This window comes from Lepisma saccharinum, chromosome 1, assembly GCF_977018435.1.
Source record: "Lepisma saccharinum chromosome 1, izLepSacc3.1, whole genome shotgun sequence".
NCBI lineage: Eukaryota > Metazoa > Arthropoda > Insecta > Zygentoma > Lepismatidae > Lepisma > Lepisma saccharinum.
Window position 1 is genome coordinate 211,017,172 of NC_139229.1, and position 16,311 is coordinate 211,033,482.

A 16,311-nucleotide genomic window follows, 5' to 3' on the forward strand; every position below is an offset into this window, starting at 1 on the left:
GCGTAGCGCATTTACGTCGCGTATTTGCACGTTAGTATTTGGGCCGCTTGATGAAGTGGTCTTCTCAAATGGTCCGGAAAACCAAGTTGCTTTCCACGACGTGGACTTGTGTAAAGGCAGGTGGCACGGCTTGTGAGCTCAAGCACTCCGCGACCAAGGGAAATTCGGGCAGCCTAAATTCATGCGAGGGACAGGCTTCCTTGCAAGCAGAGCTGCTAGGTTGTCATGCGCTGATTTGTCACGTAGCATTTTGGTTTCTCTCAAGGTGGATTGATTTAGTAAATCAGGCTAATTTAAATTACGATTTAAATCAGGTGATTTTAAAAAAAAAAAACACTTTAAAGAAATAATTAATAGAATAATGTACATAAGGATTTTGTATAATATCAGAATCACTTTTGGTGAAAGTACATTAATCTCGTAATCATTTAATGGTGTTTATTAGGCTCTAAGAAAAGAACCAAAATATATCTACTGATGGGGTGAAGATCATAAGAAAGGAAATGTAATTATAAACTATAAACCCACTTAAATTCTCTTGATTTAATGGTAAATATTTTTTATATGCAAAAATAGCACACATAATATACAAAATAAAATCATGTTAAACTGTAAATAGCGTAATTATCATTAAACTGTAAATAAACATGGCAGCTGATATTTTGCAAACTATCATTAAAAATTACCAAAATTCAGCTGCAAAGACTTAAAAAATATTTTAAGTTACAATTATAGAGTATATCCAGAATGTTTAATTTTCACTGGAAGAAAACTTACTGAAATTATGTAGCTATTATAGTTTCAATAACACACTTAACAAACATTTCCGTAGTAGGTTCATATATACAGTATCAGAAACAGAAAAATGTATATTTACATAAATTATTTTATTTGCTTTAATCCCACTGTTCAAATATTTTACAGAGGTGTTTACTAGTAAATGCCTTTCTATAAAAAAAAATACATATCTATATATGGTGACAAACACCACACCAGCAATATTAAGAGTGTTTTTTTTTTAAAAAAATCGATTTAAATAAAGTAAAGATCTTTTGAATAGAAATCATGATTTTTATACACCCTGGTTTCTCTTCAAGGTGCCTCTGGCGTCCGTAGCACACTAGGCAGAAAAGATGTGCAAAAACTTTGCGATTTTTTATCATAACCATTAAACATTGCTGGGGGTATCTTAATTTACACACATAATATATACTATATATTAATTTTTATATAATATATATTTATTATCTTGTTACACATAAAATTAAATTTCTAAATATTTAAATATATATATTGATACATCCCGGTGACTCTTGATCCCCGATCTTTAAATAAAGATTGAGATGCGGGGCACCGATCCCCGTACCTCTCGCATTTCACTTCATGCGTCCATTTCGATCTGCAGCCGAGAGATCGGGAGAAGCGTGGCGGGCGGCGCTGACGGAGGTGCCGACATTTGCGGCCTGTAATGCCCGCTTATTTTTATAGACATATGCAGACATTTATATAAATATTGCAAAACGAGCACTAACCTGTGTTATAACACGCAAAAGTTCTTCTGTAATTCATCCAAGTTCTGCTCTTATATACACAAATAAATACGCTATAGAAACGATGTTAAGAGCCACAGATAATAAAGCATTTTAATCATAGTTTTGACCAGTAACGTCCTGTTTAAGTTTATATCCTTGAAAGAGTTTTGTGGCCATGGGAATCGTTTGGAGGTTTCGAATGTGCAACACTGTATCAGGATTACACTGCAGACGAAACCGATAAAAGTGAATGGTTTTCGTGAGCTTCCTTGCAATCCGAAATATCCGAGCTCGAGTTTTTTGTTCCTTCGCGACTAGATGAAGACAGAGTTGTAAATATAGTGGCGAGCAATGTAAACCAAGAGCGTGTTAATTTCGTACTGTGCGCAAGAGTGTTATTCTTGGTTACTTGCAGTTACTTGTTTGTGTTATTGTAGTGTGTATGTGTGACGTGTCAGTGAGACGATTGGAATGCCAGCCGCAAGATTCACGTTAGAACAAAGATTTTTTATGTATGACACGTACGTGAAAACAAACTCGTGTCGAGACGTGTGTAGGTAATTTGTACAGAAATTCCCATGCGTTTCAACTCCACACAGAGATACGGTTAGACATCTTGTCCTTAAATTACGAGAAACTGTATCGTTAAATTTTAAAACACCTAAGCAAAAACGACGGATTCTAACCGAAGCAAAACTCGATGATATTGGTGCAGCGTTAGAACGTTCTCCAAACAAACCTCTACGCCGTGTTTCACAAGAGGTGGGCGTGTCAAAATCATCGGCACATACAGTCACTAAGCTACTAAAATTAAAACCATACTCTTATAACACAGGTTAGTGCTCGTTTTGGAATATTTATATAAATGTCTGCATATGTCCATAAAAATAAGCGGGCATTTCAGGCCGCAAATGTCGGCATCTCCGTCAGCGCCGCCCGCCACGCTTCTCCCGATCTCTCGGCTGCAGATCGAAATGGACGCACTGTATTAAATATATGCAAAGGAATTAATTTGTTACTTATATATTCATATACTAGTAAACAATGTGTATTTCCTTTATCAATTGGTTCTAAATATCACTAAATTGCAGTTGAAATAGTTTTAGTACATTAAAATCTTAGTTTAATTTGTGCTTTTTATTAATATAAAATAATTAGATTTCAGGGCTATCCCAATGGTGCAGTGGCAGCGTAGTCGCCTTGTAATTAAAGGTTCTCGGGTTGGATACCAGGTGAGGCCTGCTGTAAGGCACGCCCAGCTTGCAACAAACACCAAAACTAAATGCTAGGATCTCTAAACATGGCCCTCCTAGCCTAACAATTTATGACCTATAATTCCGTCTAGGTCTGATAATGCGCATATGGTTAGGTTAGGAGGGCTGGGTGTAACCCAGCCCGGCGCTGTATGTAAAGCAAAGGACGTAGGGTTACTCTAGTTGTTGAAATGGTATAACTGTGGAGTGGAAATCAGTACATTTCAGCGTGGAAGATACCTACCATCGGCGGAACCGTCTCGGGATGCTCTTTCTTATGGGAGGCCACTGGAGACCGAAGATCACTGTCCCTTCTGCTATCCGGTTCATAAACACTCTCTCTGTCCTGTCCTCTGTCAGAGGCCATATTTATACTTCCTCCCGCGTCGCATGGGGGAGGGCTGAAAGTTTAAATCTTATTGGCTCTTTTAAACTACACAGAACCATGGAAGAAACCCAAGCATACAGAATCATACACAAACACAAAAACAAACAAATACTGTTTGTAATAATTAGTAACGGAAGCTTAAATCCTCTTTGTTCAGTCTTGAGATTACACCATTCTGTGGACTTATTATTTGAAGTAAATTTGTCCCCATGAGGTTAAGTCATCCATAAGTCTGCCTTATTTCATGCGTTTTTATAGCTAATGTATAATTTTCCATATGAGATCATGAAATTTGAAAGCTTAGAGTAGTGATTTGAAAAAGTTATTGAACTATCAATAACATAATTTTGTAAATTGTACGCATCTGATACAAGTGAAAATAGTTATGATCCCGGATAAGGTTTTATTTAAAATGTTCTAATAGTTCCTTACTTTCAAGGGTCTTCATAGATATCGTGGAATTCAGGCATCATTATCACATATTTTTGTTATTGCAGCCAGTAACAACAAACAATGGTAAACGTCCGATCAATCTTCCATATCTGATGGATATTATATACCGTAAGATATACATAAATATTAGTAAGAGCATAAATAATACATATTATGTCGAAATAAAGTACACAATATCACCTACTATATTCCTAATAACGTTGAATATTACTGCACAATAAGCGAAATATTCACATGAAAGGTGGAATACATAGAGTTGGGTTGTCGGACTTTTTATGCACAGCAACAGGTCATATATATAGCGTTGGAGATTCTTTCAAAATTGCACATAACTACGGGTTTAGAACTTCTCTTATCAATTAAGGTTTTCCAAAATCAATTTAAGGCAAGTTAATTGTAGAAATTCATTGCAGGAAATGTAAATTATATTATTCTTTTCAGAAACCCATTTACCTTCACGTGACGTCATCTCACCGTGTTAGTTGAATATTACAGATGGTCCCACCTCTTTATATTCCACTTTGATTAATGAAAGACTAAACAGTATATATCCAAAAATACAAAAATAAGCCAAGCAGGAAGGCTACAATCCTATTTGTAAGCTGTTATATTACATGCTGAAAGTATGTGATATTATTATCTCTAATTCTAACTACTAAGGCAAACTTATTTTTGCAAACGACGAGCTCAAAGTTTGTAATCTGAGGAACATGAACAATTTTTCAGTGAAGAGGGGCTTCTTGACCTGTTAAAGGAACATTTTCATATTTCTGTACTTCAGTGTTGGTGTATACAGAGAAGAGAATACTGCATACGTAATTTGAAACATATCTTTACGGATGAGGACCTTTAACTTTACACTTGGTCATCGTTGAAAGCTGAACCCACGACGAGAACCAGAAGTCATCATGTCACTTTGTATCTATGGGGTAGATTAGGTGTAAAAGGAAACATTATCTGAATTATAGTTAACTTCCCATCATATAAAGTATATGTTTGTTCAAGGTGGAGCGGAGCCACATGTGTGATGTACAAAACAGGAAAGTTTAGAATTGTACATTTGTAAGTTCACTAAATGCATTTAGGTTATTCTCTGTTGCGAAAAACGAATCACAGGAATGTATATCATTTGGAGAAAAATTGTGATGTGTGCGGTTAAATCAGTGAATGAGAATATCTATTAGAACATGAGTGGTTACTTCTAGATCATTAGGAGATTAGTCTATTATTTCACCTAACAGACAGACTGCTGATTCTTACCTCATTGATTGATGCTCTGCAAGTATACAGGCTTCGGCCAATGTCTCCTCTGGAAATGAGTAGGCCAGGTCAGGACATGCGGTACAGTGATCCCAAAGTTGAAAGATGCTTCATCCGTAAGAGCTACGATGTTTGTGCATGGAGATGGATGGATTGGTGATATCATCTTAGTACGTAGTTTCTGGTGCTGGTTGACAACTTTAAGTAAATTCGTTCCGATTAGGGTTGTCATCCAGAGTTCTTGCCTGTTGATATGTGGGCTTGCGACTTCTGGTAGACGGTCATCCAGTGTCTTCCAGTACGTCAGTTGTGTATCAGCTGACACCAGATGTGTTAGCTGATTCCTAGACTTAAATTGCATGTCTATCCAATGTGTTGGAACGCCTTTGCTATGCAAAGTCTGATACAGATGCAGGTTGGAACTTTTGGTGTTGACGTGTCTGCTGATTTATTGCTATTTCTGGGTCTGAAGGTACAGGCTTAGATCGACCAATAACGCATGCATGGGTCTGGTGTTGGATGATACGTCCTATGAAATCTGTTTTCGGATGGAGTCTGTCGTAATGAACGATCTCTGGATGACGTTGATGCATCTCGAAGGGCAATTGGACTTCATTAACAGGTTGCTACACTAGGAATCCACCGTCCATAGATTGACGTGGTAGCTGTCTCTGTCATGAAAGGTTTACGTTGCAGAATTCTCCCACAGTAAGGATAGGTTGATACGTAAATTAGTCGGAAAGGATTTTGCGATGGCATGAGTTTTGCTGGAAAGTTTTCTTTACGTATCCAACACCTTCTGTAATCCAACTGCTGTGTTGTGTGAAAACATGAATAAGCAAATGCATTGGCATGCACAGGATGGTGCAGATCCAAATTGCAGAGAAATGAAGATAGTAGAAGAAGACAGTGGAAATGGAGTAATAGAATGAAGTGAGAAAATGTAAACACGAATGAATCTAAGGAACGGAAAGGAGAAGACTAAATGTATGAAGAGAGCAGAGATATAATGCGTGGGGAAGAGGCAAAGGAGCAATGTCTTCAAAAGTGGAAAAAGTGCTTAACCAATCTAATCTCAGAATTGAACACAGAAGTATGCATCCATAGACCAGTCTTGTCGTGTCAACCCAATTCGATGCTTGTTAACTCCATTACTTTATGGAAATAACTAAGTTGAAATACACATTAAAAATAAAAATAACTCAAGACAGTGTTCAGGCAGATAACCTCCCTGTTGAAGAAGAGTTCATTCCAAGGCTGCCTGGTATTATTTTTACCATTCTTGTGTTCTCTTCACCTTCCCCAAAATATGCGAAAACGAAAAAAAAATCCGAATTTTGCACGTAAACGAAAGGCTTCTAAATTTTATTGTTTGGACAGTGCTCGCCCGTTAATCTCTTGAAGATACTTTTTTTTATTTGTCTAGTATAAATTTGGAAAGGCGTGGACACTGCCATAAAGTCTACGAGTGATTGCAGCTTTTTACGAATTATTTTGTGAATCGCTCGACTTAAGTTTTCACGTTATCGTGTAGCCTTCGATGAAATTAATCCACTGATGTAGCCATTAGGTAAGAGTCGACGTATACTGTCGTCGTAACCTGGCAAAGGCTTCAATAAGTAGCCTGTACGAGCTGATTCCTAGAGCTTTGAAGGAGCCATCTGCAACCTTAGCCATCACCGACTCGGCCGTTCTTCGGACTGCGTACCTCGCAATGCAGAGTGTGAGATATAAATATCAGCTTCCAGCAGTTACTTGTAACAATTAGCCCTTGAAAATTGAACGCATCCTTATATAATTCGATGTCTCTCACAGAGGAGCAAGACTGTCTGAGTTTTTAGTCTGATATGGTAAGAAAAATCAGTGCCAATCAGTATACATGACACGATTTTTCGCAATACGATCAGCCAAAGTAATTCTCGGACTGTCTTGATGGACTGCGAATAGAATCGACTGAAATGGATGGATTCTATTTCCAAGGAACTTTTATAATCACAAGTAACCTGCAATTTGCTGAAAAGTCACACACAAAGGAGGTTGCGCAGTCTCAGGACTGCACACCACACTCCTTTGGCGAACAGTTTTCAATTTCTTCGCCAATTCCTAATAATAGAGCAAGTATTCGCCAAATGATTTCCAGCTATTCACATACCATGCTTCTCATCACTTAACGAGACCATCTACGTTATTCTATCTGATACATTACGAAGAATATCACGAGAAAAAATAGCAGGTGTTAGCCAGTTTTCATAAGGAACTTCTTTGTAATGGAATTAGCTAGAATCAATTGGATGGCCGTGCGTGATGAGATTTTGTATAGATTAAAATGGCTGTATTATATTAGTGAAATGCTTGCTTACGAGATATTCAAGAGAGAAAGAAACCATTCGATGGAGTGCTACCCATTGCCGCGTGATAATCAGCCGTATCACAGAGAAGCAACCAAGTCTCTCTAAAGATCAGTCTATCCATGTTTAGAAGCATTCTATTCGTTAGCAAATAAGACCTTCTTAATCTTTTGCAGCTGAACATCTTGCAAAGATATCTTGTCCAGTAGATTGACCGTGTTGATCAAACTATTCACAAATTCTTTTGCAGAATGCACAGCTACAGAATCCGAGAAGGGTATGCTGAATGACGAAAAGATGCATTGAAAAACTTGGCTAGATTGTAATTTAGAGAAAATATAATTAGTCGCTATATGATATGAAAATGCGAAAGATCACACGGTAACAGGACATGTGCAATCTTAGGAATCGGCCAATGAGGACCGTGACAAGAGAGAAAAGGTCTTGAAAGGATGGCTGAAAGCTCTGACAATGCAGCTCATGAACGACTGTTCCCCTGAAGCAGACAGAAACAGCCGCGTCATAAAGCCACAATACTTAAGGCCCTGCAATGCAACGAGAGACCAATATGAACAACTCTTAGATGGCCGATACAGGAAGATCAGTTTCGTCGAGGGATACGTGATAGCATGAAAGCCTGTACAAGTGACCACAGTTCGTAAAAAGTTGTAATTGTCATGGAACGTTATGATAGAGGGAATGAACACAATTCATCGAATAACATTCAAGTTTGACTTATGAAAGTATTATGACTCTTCAAGGACATTGCACAAGAAAGTAGTGTCCATTCATCCAAGATGAAAGATTCGTTTACAAATTTCAGGAACATCCGATTTCGCAGCGTTTTCATAAGATTTGGAATGACAAAGCGTGACAAGGTATCCTTGGGATAACTCTGATACCGTGAGAAATTGATTGCTCATTGTAAAAGAACATAGAATTGAGTTTACAATATATATCTGTACAAATAATTTGATATGCGTGATTACAGTGCCACGGATGCAAGATGTGGCCATGTAGTGCATAATATCAATGAGGTCATTTCTGAACGTGGAACGTTCAAACTGTGCTTGAAGGTCAAGAAGTATAAGGGACAAGGGATTAAGTAGAGCATCGAAAATCGTAAATTTCAAATTTACAGGAGAAAGTACTTACGGAATTGAGTTTCTGTGTAATTTCGGAAGGTCGTAGAAGTGTTTTCTCGCATTTTTCAATGTATTTGCCCGCTAAATCATGTATTTTTCTATAATAATGTCCCTCCGATGCACTAAGCTGTTGCTTGCATTTCCATCCACGTACTTGAACCGGATGTTGCGAGCATCTGATGACGTAATCCCCGGTAAGTGTTTCCAAACACACAGTTTTTTCACTATGTTGCCCAACCTAAAGCAAACTAACCTAACCTTACCGTGATGGTGCGTGGTGTTATCGTCAATGGTTTTTGGGGCTATTCGTGGATGGTTATACGATCCAGAATGGTTTTTGGGGCTATGCGGGAATGGTTTTTGGGGCTATGTGGGAATGGTTTTTGGGGCTATTCGTGGATGGTTATACTATCCCGAATGGTTTTTGGGGTTATGCGTGAATGGTTTTTGGGGCTATGCGGGAATGGTTTTTGGGGCTATGCGGGAATGGTTTTCGGGCCTGTGCGGGAATTTTTCTGTTAAGAAGGTTGAAACACTGCTTTGCCGTTTGAAAACACCACTAGTCAAGATTTGCCCGCCATTTTGCGTGTTCAAGAAGCGAGAAAAGAACGAACAATAATTACTCGATATGTCGACAATAGATACAAATTTCGTTAAAAAAAAAGCGAAATCCCTTGTTAAACAATGTTTCCCAATGCATAATAGGTAAGTACGAATGTAAAAAGTAGAGAATGAACGAGTTAGAGCGATTTCCCGCATATGATAGTTTTACCTCAGCTTTTTCAAGCCACAATACGTTACAAGCACATTAACATATACACATAAATCAAAAATAATAAAGTGATCAATTTCCTCATGTGCATGTACTTGCAGTTTTTGAACATACATGTGACATATTTATTCTCTTACAGATCTTTCGTTTTCAGTCTTCATTACTACCCATGTGATGTGTGAAGAATTTCAAGAATTCGTTAAATTAAATTTTTGTTACACTAACTGATATAAAACAATGTTGAACGATGTGTTCTTTCGTTTCACTAATGTCAATAGTTGCTTTAAAAAACCTTAATATTCTTTGTGAACGCAAATTTTGTAGGCGCATGGATATAAGTAATTTTGGATTCTGCTTGTCACACACAAAAAACATTTTAAAATTCAACACCTATATTGTAAAAATTGGACGAATTATAATTAATAAAGGTTTACCTTTAACGCCATTGTTGTCCTGGATATCTTGCTTGAAATCTGGTCCGTTAAATTGTTAAACTAATTATCCAAACAGCATACAGTAGATACGTGAAAACATGGTTCTGTCTTGATATGTTTCAATTGACAACAAAGTTGTCAGTAAAACAGAACAAATATTTTGTTTTTATAAAAGTTCAAATAGTTCAGTTCAAGAGTGCAAATGTACAAGAGTTAAAAATTCCACGATTTTTTCTACAACAACAAAATTATTTCAATGGATTATATTCAAGTTCACTTCATTACGCAGTTCACTCTGGGTAAAACTCCGGCAAACAGATTTTCGTGTATTAAGGAAAGCCTATGAGAAGCCTTCTTACAGCGAGAAAATTTGCATTTAACCATTTTACACACTTTTCACGGTTTCATATGATCACGATAATCATACTTTAACTCACTTTGACAAAGACCAATGCTTACCCGGCATGTTTTCAACGCAGGATCTGATCTGTTGCCAGAAATATGGCGTAATGAGTTGTGGGGGAAGTTGTTGACTGAATATCATCCATTACCTTTGCACCATGCCGAATTGTACAGTTCTGTTCTTGTACATTCCGATACTTAATCTGGCTTCTGAATGCATCCTTACTGTGTACAGAATTTTTGAACCCATGGCAAGAGTTATTATACCTAATCCTCTTGTAATAAGTTCATTATACCTCAGATTACATTATCGTTTGCACTTAAAAAATAACGTACAGTAATAATAATAAATAATAAATAAAAATAATAATAAATATATACTTTTCTCTACGAATATTTTTTTACGATTCGTATAATTTCAAAGAAATTATACGAATCGTAAAAAAATATTCGTAGAGAAAAGTATTACTGTACGTCTTAAATTGATCTACTTCTGTACAATGGCTCAAAGGATAGTATTATCTATTTTATAGCATTTTTGTGCGTGTAGATTATGTTATCCCTGCAATGATGATCTCATTGTCATAGGGTTCTATTTGCAGGAAATACGATGAAATATAGAGCTGACTACTGAAATAGAAAACATACTGAAAAATCCGAAAATCGTAGACTGCTAATTGGCACATGTTTAAAGAGTTTTCTGAATATTTGTAAGTCATAGTATACAGCTAAACTTACCTCGAAAATATTTGACGAAGTATCACAATTGCAGGTCGAACGCACCTGTTTGAATCTTGCTTCATTCCCAGCGTATATCTTATTAGCACTATGAAGTAAAACTTTTCTTCTTTCATGTGCTCGATTTCGTTGACATCTATCTACATGAAAGACGATTACTATGGCAGCAATGCACAAATGCTACATTGTTCTTAACAATGGAGATGTTCTTTTGTTACATACTTCTCACATTCTATTGTTGGATTACTCATGATGGGTTTGACTGGTTTAATTTTTTTTGGATGCGTCGTGTACGTATGACCATTTTGCACCCTTGTCTAAAACCCTTATCTTACAATTGTAAAGGGATGTAAAGAGCCTCTTGAGAGAGGTTAAAAATGCAACATGTAAAGAGACCTGTACAGGATAAACATAACACATTTGAAAATGTAAGGATAGTCCAAAAACTTCTCTAGAAATAGTGTAAAAGGCCCGCTATCTCAAAAAGTTAAAAACATTGGCTAAGACACTGTCATCGTCTCCCAACATGGATGACAAATCTTTGGGAAGATTGAAACCCTGTCTGAGGCTATTGAAATCGAGAACACGTAAAACAACGTTGCAAGTACGGCACAGTAGAGGGTCCAGCCATTGCGACAAATACGATGTGTGAGACGGTTGTGTCCGATTCGAAGCCGCGTTAAGATGACTTCTTCTCGGCAGGAGGGACAGGACGAAGAACGCCATCGAGGGCTTCATAGCGCGAAGCTTGTTCTTCCGTACGTCATCCCACTCAGCCTGCCACGTATAAAGAAGGGAACAACGGAAAACATTCTGAAGGCACCCTAGCTGGCAGAGGTTGGACGGGCTATTTAGAGTGAAGAGAATTATTGCAAAATTGGCAGAAATTCGCTTACAAGAAGAAATACTGCTAAATTTAATTATGCATGCCTAGAGAAGTTTTGTATGAACGTATTAAACTTTCAAGAAACCTATTCGCAACCCTTTTTAGATGTCGGCAAAATACACCCTCGCCACAACAGACTTAATACCAGAAATACTGTAACATCCCCATCCATTGATTTAACATATGATCATAGTATTATCTTTGTTTTTCCCCGCCATGCAACTTCGCGTGATTATTTCTTAAGAGAGTGAAAACAAAGAGGATATTATGGGCCATACACCTTGTCAACATTCCTGAAGAAACCAACTGTAATAAATTAATATATTATATTAGAAGAAAAAATATTGTACTATAATATTATGAAATTTTAAAAATGGGTTAAGGTTAACCAACGTATCGATTCAGTTGGGGCAGGGCAGTCCTTTAAACCTTCTGTTTACCAGCTATCTATAAATAGATACCTCTAGGTATACCCCTTGTTTACCAGCTATCTCTATATAGTGTTGCGTGACGTCGGGTAAGGTACGGGATCGAGTCACGCCGGGACGTAGCTCAGATAAATACAATAGGTCTTAAGTTTGACTTGGCTAACCACCTCTACCCTTAAGGAGGCTGATGAAGGATTGTTGGGAGCCTGTGTTGTTGAACGCTACTCACCCCTTGCTGTTGGTCTGGCCCTCGGCTTCTGGCGTCGGCGACGGTGACAGGTGTCCGCTGGAGAGATCGAAGATGACGATAAGAGACGGCAGGCAATTCGGCGACTTGTTTTATTCTTGCAGATTCTTCGGTTGACTTAATCCGGACTGCTTATGGACTTCTCGCTTGTTGCCGCCTCGTAGTGTCGCGATCTCTCAGCAGGCCGTCGTCCTCTTCTCGTCGATCAGTTTGGTGGTGATATTGGAGCGAAGTGAGAGATCGATTTACTGTCTCCAGCGGTTTTATACATTGGATTTGAGTAATAGGTTGGTGGACTTTGCACCTCCACTGTGCACCTGGGGTATCCCTGGATGCAGATGGAAATTTACAGTGGAGGTGCACTCACTGCTGGCGAGGGCCGTTGCCTTGTTGACTGTGCAGAGCCGAGTGGAAAATTCTTGTTGCTCGGCTCTGCATCCGGTGGAATGTGGGGTGAATGAGCGTTCAACTTGCGAGCTTCAGAGCGATGTTTGAGGCAAATTAATGTCTCGACTTTTATGCTCCCAATTCCTTCATCATTCCCCTGGCCAAGATGTATCCACTGTGAGTGGTTACGAAGCAGAGTAGAGATGGTTATGGAGAGTATATTTTGAAATAATAATTGAAAGTACATTGAGCAAAGAAAAATAAAAACCCTGTATATAATAATGTGGAAAAATAAAAAATAAAAAAAGTTGGAGCTGTCGGTATAGCTGGTACTGCACGGGTCTGGCTGCATGTTCAGCTGGAATGCTGACCGCTGGTGGTATGCTGAGCTGCAGGCTGCCTGTGGTCTGCTGGCTACATGTTTATGTGCTGGCTGCAGGATGGCGGCATGGTGTCTGGCTGGCTGCATGATGTCTGCATGGTGTGCTGCAATAAGATATCTGCTGGCTGGCCGGCTGTATGATGTCTGCTGCAATAGGAAGGCTCCTGGCTGGCTGGCTGCATGATGTCTGCATCATGATGTCTGCTGCAATAGGAGGTCTCCTGGCTGGCTGGCTACATGATGTCTGCATCAGGATGTCTGCAATAGAATATGTGCTGGCTGGCTGGCTGTATGACGTCTGCAATAGAATATGAGCTGGCTGGCAGGCTGTATGATGTCTGCTGCAATGGGAAGGCTCCTGGCTGGCTGGCTGCATGATGAGCCGCATGAAGACTGCATGATGTCTGCAATAAGATGTCAGCTGGTTGGCTGGCTGCATGGTGTCTGCAGGATGTCCACTGGCCGACTGGCGGGCTGCATGATGAGCTGAAATAAGATATCTGCTGGCTGCATGCTGTCTGCAATAGATGAGCCGCATGAAGACTGCATGATGTCTGCAATAAGATGTAAGCTGGTTGGCTGGCTGCATGGTGTCTGCAGGATGTCCACTGGCCGACTGGCGGGCTGCATGATGAGCTGAAATAAGATATCTGCTGGCTGCATGATGTCTGCAATAGATGAGCCGCATGAAGACTGCATGATGTCTGCAATAAGATGTAAGCTGGTTGGCTGGCTGCATGGTGTGTGCTGCAATAGGAGGTCTCCTGGCTGGCTGGCTGGCTGCTTGTACAGCTGCTCCAGGATGACTGCTGCGCCATGATGATTCCTCGCTGACCGACTGCTGGGTGTCTGGCTGTATGCGGAACTGCCGAAGAGATGCTTGAGAACGCCGTGAGTGTAGTATGGCCAGATGGTGACGTTGTGCAAGGGGGAGCCGACAAGCGTAGAGAAAGGGAAGTTATAATAAAAGGTGTTCGCCTAAGTGCGGAAGAGTAAAGGTTGGAGGCGAAGGTGACATAAGTGAAATGACAGGGGTGGGTAGACAGTAGCCATCATTGAAGGTGATACGTGTGGGAAGAGGAGGAGCTAAGCGAGTGGGAGTCGTAAGTTGACGAAGAGTGGGAGGGGGTGGTGGGGAATGTGCGGGACGTTGAGATATAGCAGCTACGGAAATAGGAGGACTAATAATAGGGACGGAACATGTCTTAGGAGGAGATGGGGTTCGCCGGTGACAACATGAGCAGCAAAGCTATGAAAATTAAGAAGAGATAGGAGGTTGTATGTGCAGGAGATTTTACAAGGTCATGAGGGGTAAGTGCACGAGCCTTAGAAGTAAAACATAAGAAAAGGGGAATGTGGAGAAGTTTAAATTGGTATATGACACCTAGAGTGAGACATGTGAGCCAGACAAAAATTATAATGATAGGAAAATCCGCATGTCTGTAAAGTGGAGTTATAGGAGTGATGTCAAGAACTTAATATTGGGAGAGGTTGAGGTGAGGGATATGAAATGTCCATTGTTTATGATAAAGAGCCGTTGCATTCACAAGGGGGGAAATTTTGTAATGGGTGTCTAGTAGAAAATTGGGATTGTTGGTCCAGGCAGCAGGAAGGATATGAATTGTTCGGTGGATTGTTGAATGATCGAAACCACAAGGAAAAATAGCATGAATTTTGATATCGGGGGTGATAAGTACATCTGTACGGCAAGCCACGTGTAACAATACTGCACCGGGTTCGTGAAAAGTGGTAACATTATAATGTAAAGTGGAGCCATTAGCGTAAAAAAAGGTGATGGTAGGAGGAGGATTAATTATTGCATAAACATTTAAATCTAATTTGACCACATCAGTGAGGTGGGATTCGTGACATGTGTAGGTACACCCATTCATCGTATCAGCCACGGTTGTTGCTTGAATCAATTTGGAAAAACAGAAATTGAGCCCATCGTGTCTTCCTGTGTGAGAAGGCAGGAGGCACAATTTCTGTGTATGGACCTGACAATTTTCAAGGTCTGTACCACTAATAGTGACAACATTATGAGTATCATCGATGGCGATATACGATGGATTATGCGACACTACGCATGTTAAATTTTGATACGAAAAAGGGACAGGAATTGCTAAATAAAGTTTGTATTTCTTCTGAGTGGAAGTGATAGGCACTTTCAACTCAATATTGACAGCATCAGCAGAAATTCTGCATTGGGACAGTGGTATCTGATAATACATGTCAATAAGTGTGAGAGGAATCGCTATATCAAATCCAGTAGGAAGAATATTTTTTTGAATCTTTTTCAAGTCTCGGTGCAGTGTTGTTTTAGATACAACATGTTCAGAGAGAAAATGATGTTTACAATTGTTAATGGTGTTCTCATATTCAAAAAGGGTGAACATTTGGCTAAGCTGTAAGGTTAGGGTCATAAATTCGATGAGATATGCCTGTGCTTGATGTGCATCTTTGATTGTTAAATTTTTGAGTTTATTAATCAATGCTTCCTGATTTCTAGCCAAACTATCAGAGTGGTTAGCATATTCAGTAAAAACATCCTCAATCTGATGTTGGGAAGAGTGAATTTCACCAGTTAAATTTTGATAGAAAATATGATTAGCTTGCAGTTGTAGTTTAATGTTAGATATCGTTTGTTTTACTTCATGAGCATTTTGGAATAGGGGTTCCAGTTGCTTAGTAGTGGCAAAATCACAGCAATAGTTAGCAATGCTACTGATAAAGCCAAGGAGTGCACGCTTTTGTCTAACTACGGAAGTGTTGGGTGTGGTTCGTGTGAAGAGGGAAAGGTGTGAAAAAAGGTGTGAATGAAAATTTTGGAGTTGGACCGCAAGTTTACATTGGTTGGAATCTTCTTCACCTTTGTTGCACATGGCATTATGTAGTGTTGATAGGAAGTGCTGGGGTTTAGGCATTTGTAATTTCACATTATAGTAGATGGGGATGGTATAATGATAAGGGATGGTTCCTGGTAGTTCTTTCAGATAAATTCCCGAAATGATTTTTACATGTTCAGTCGCCGTGGTGACCGAAAAAATGAGGGAAAAAAGGGAAAGTAGTAACATTACTGCCATTGTCGGTAGTGAACCCTGAAAGGGACAAAGATACAATTTTAAAACTGAGTTTGCATAAAAAAATAGCATGTGTTAAGCATGAGATTTTTGATGAAAAAAAAATGCTTTGCGAGTTAGCTACTCAAATAAAAAGGTTAAAGAGCCTTAATGATAAATTAGAAAAGAGAAGGAAT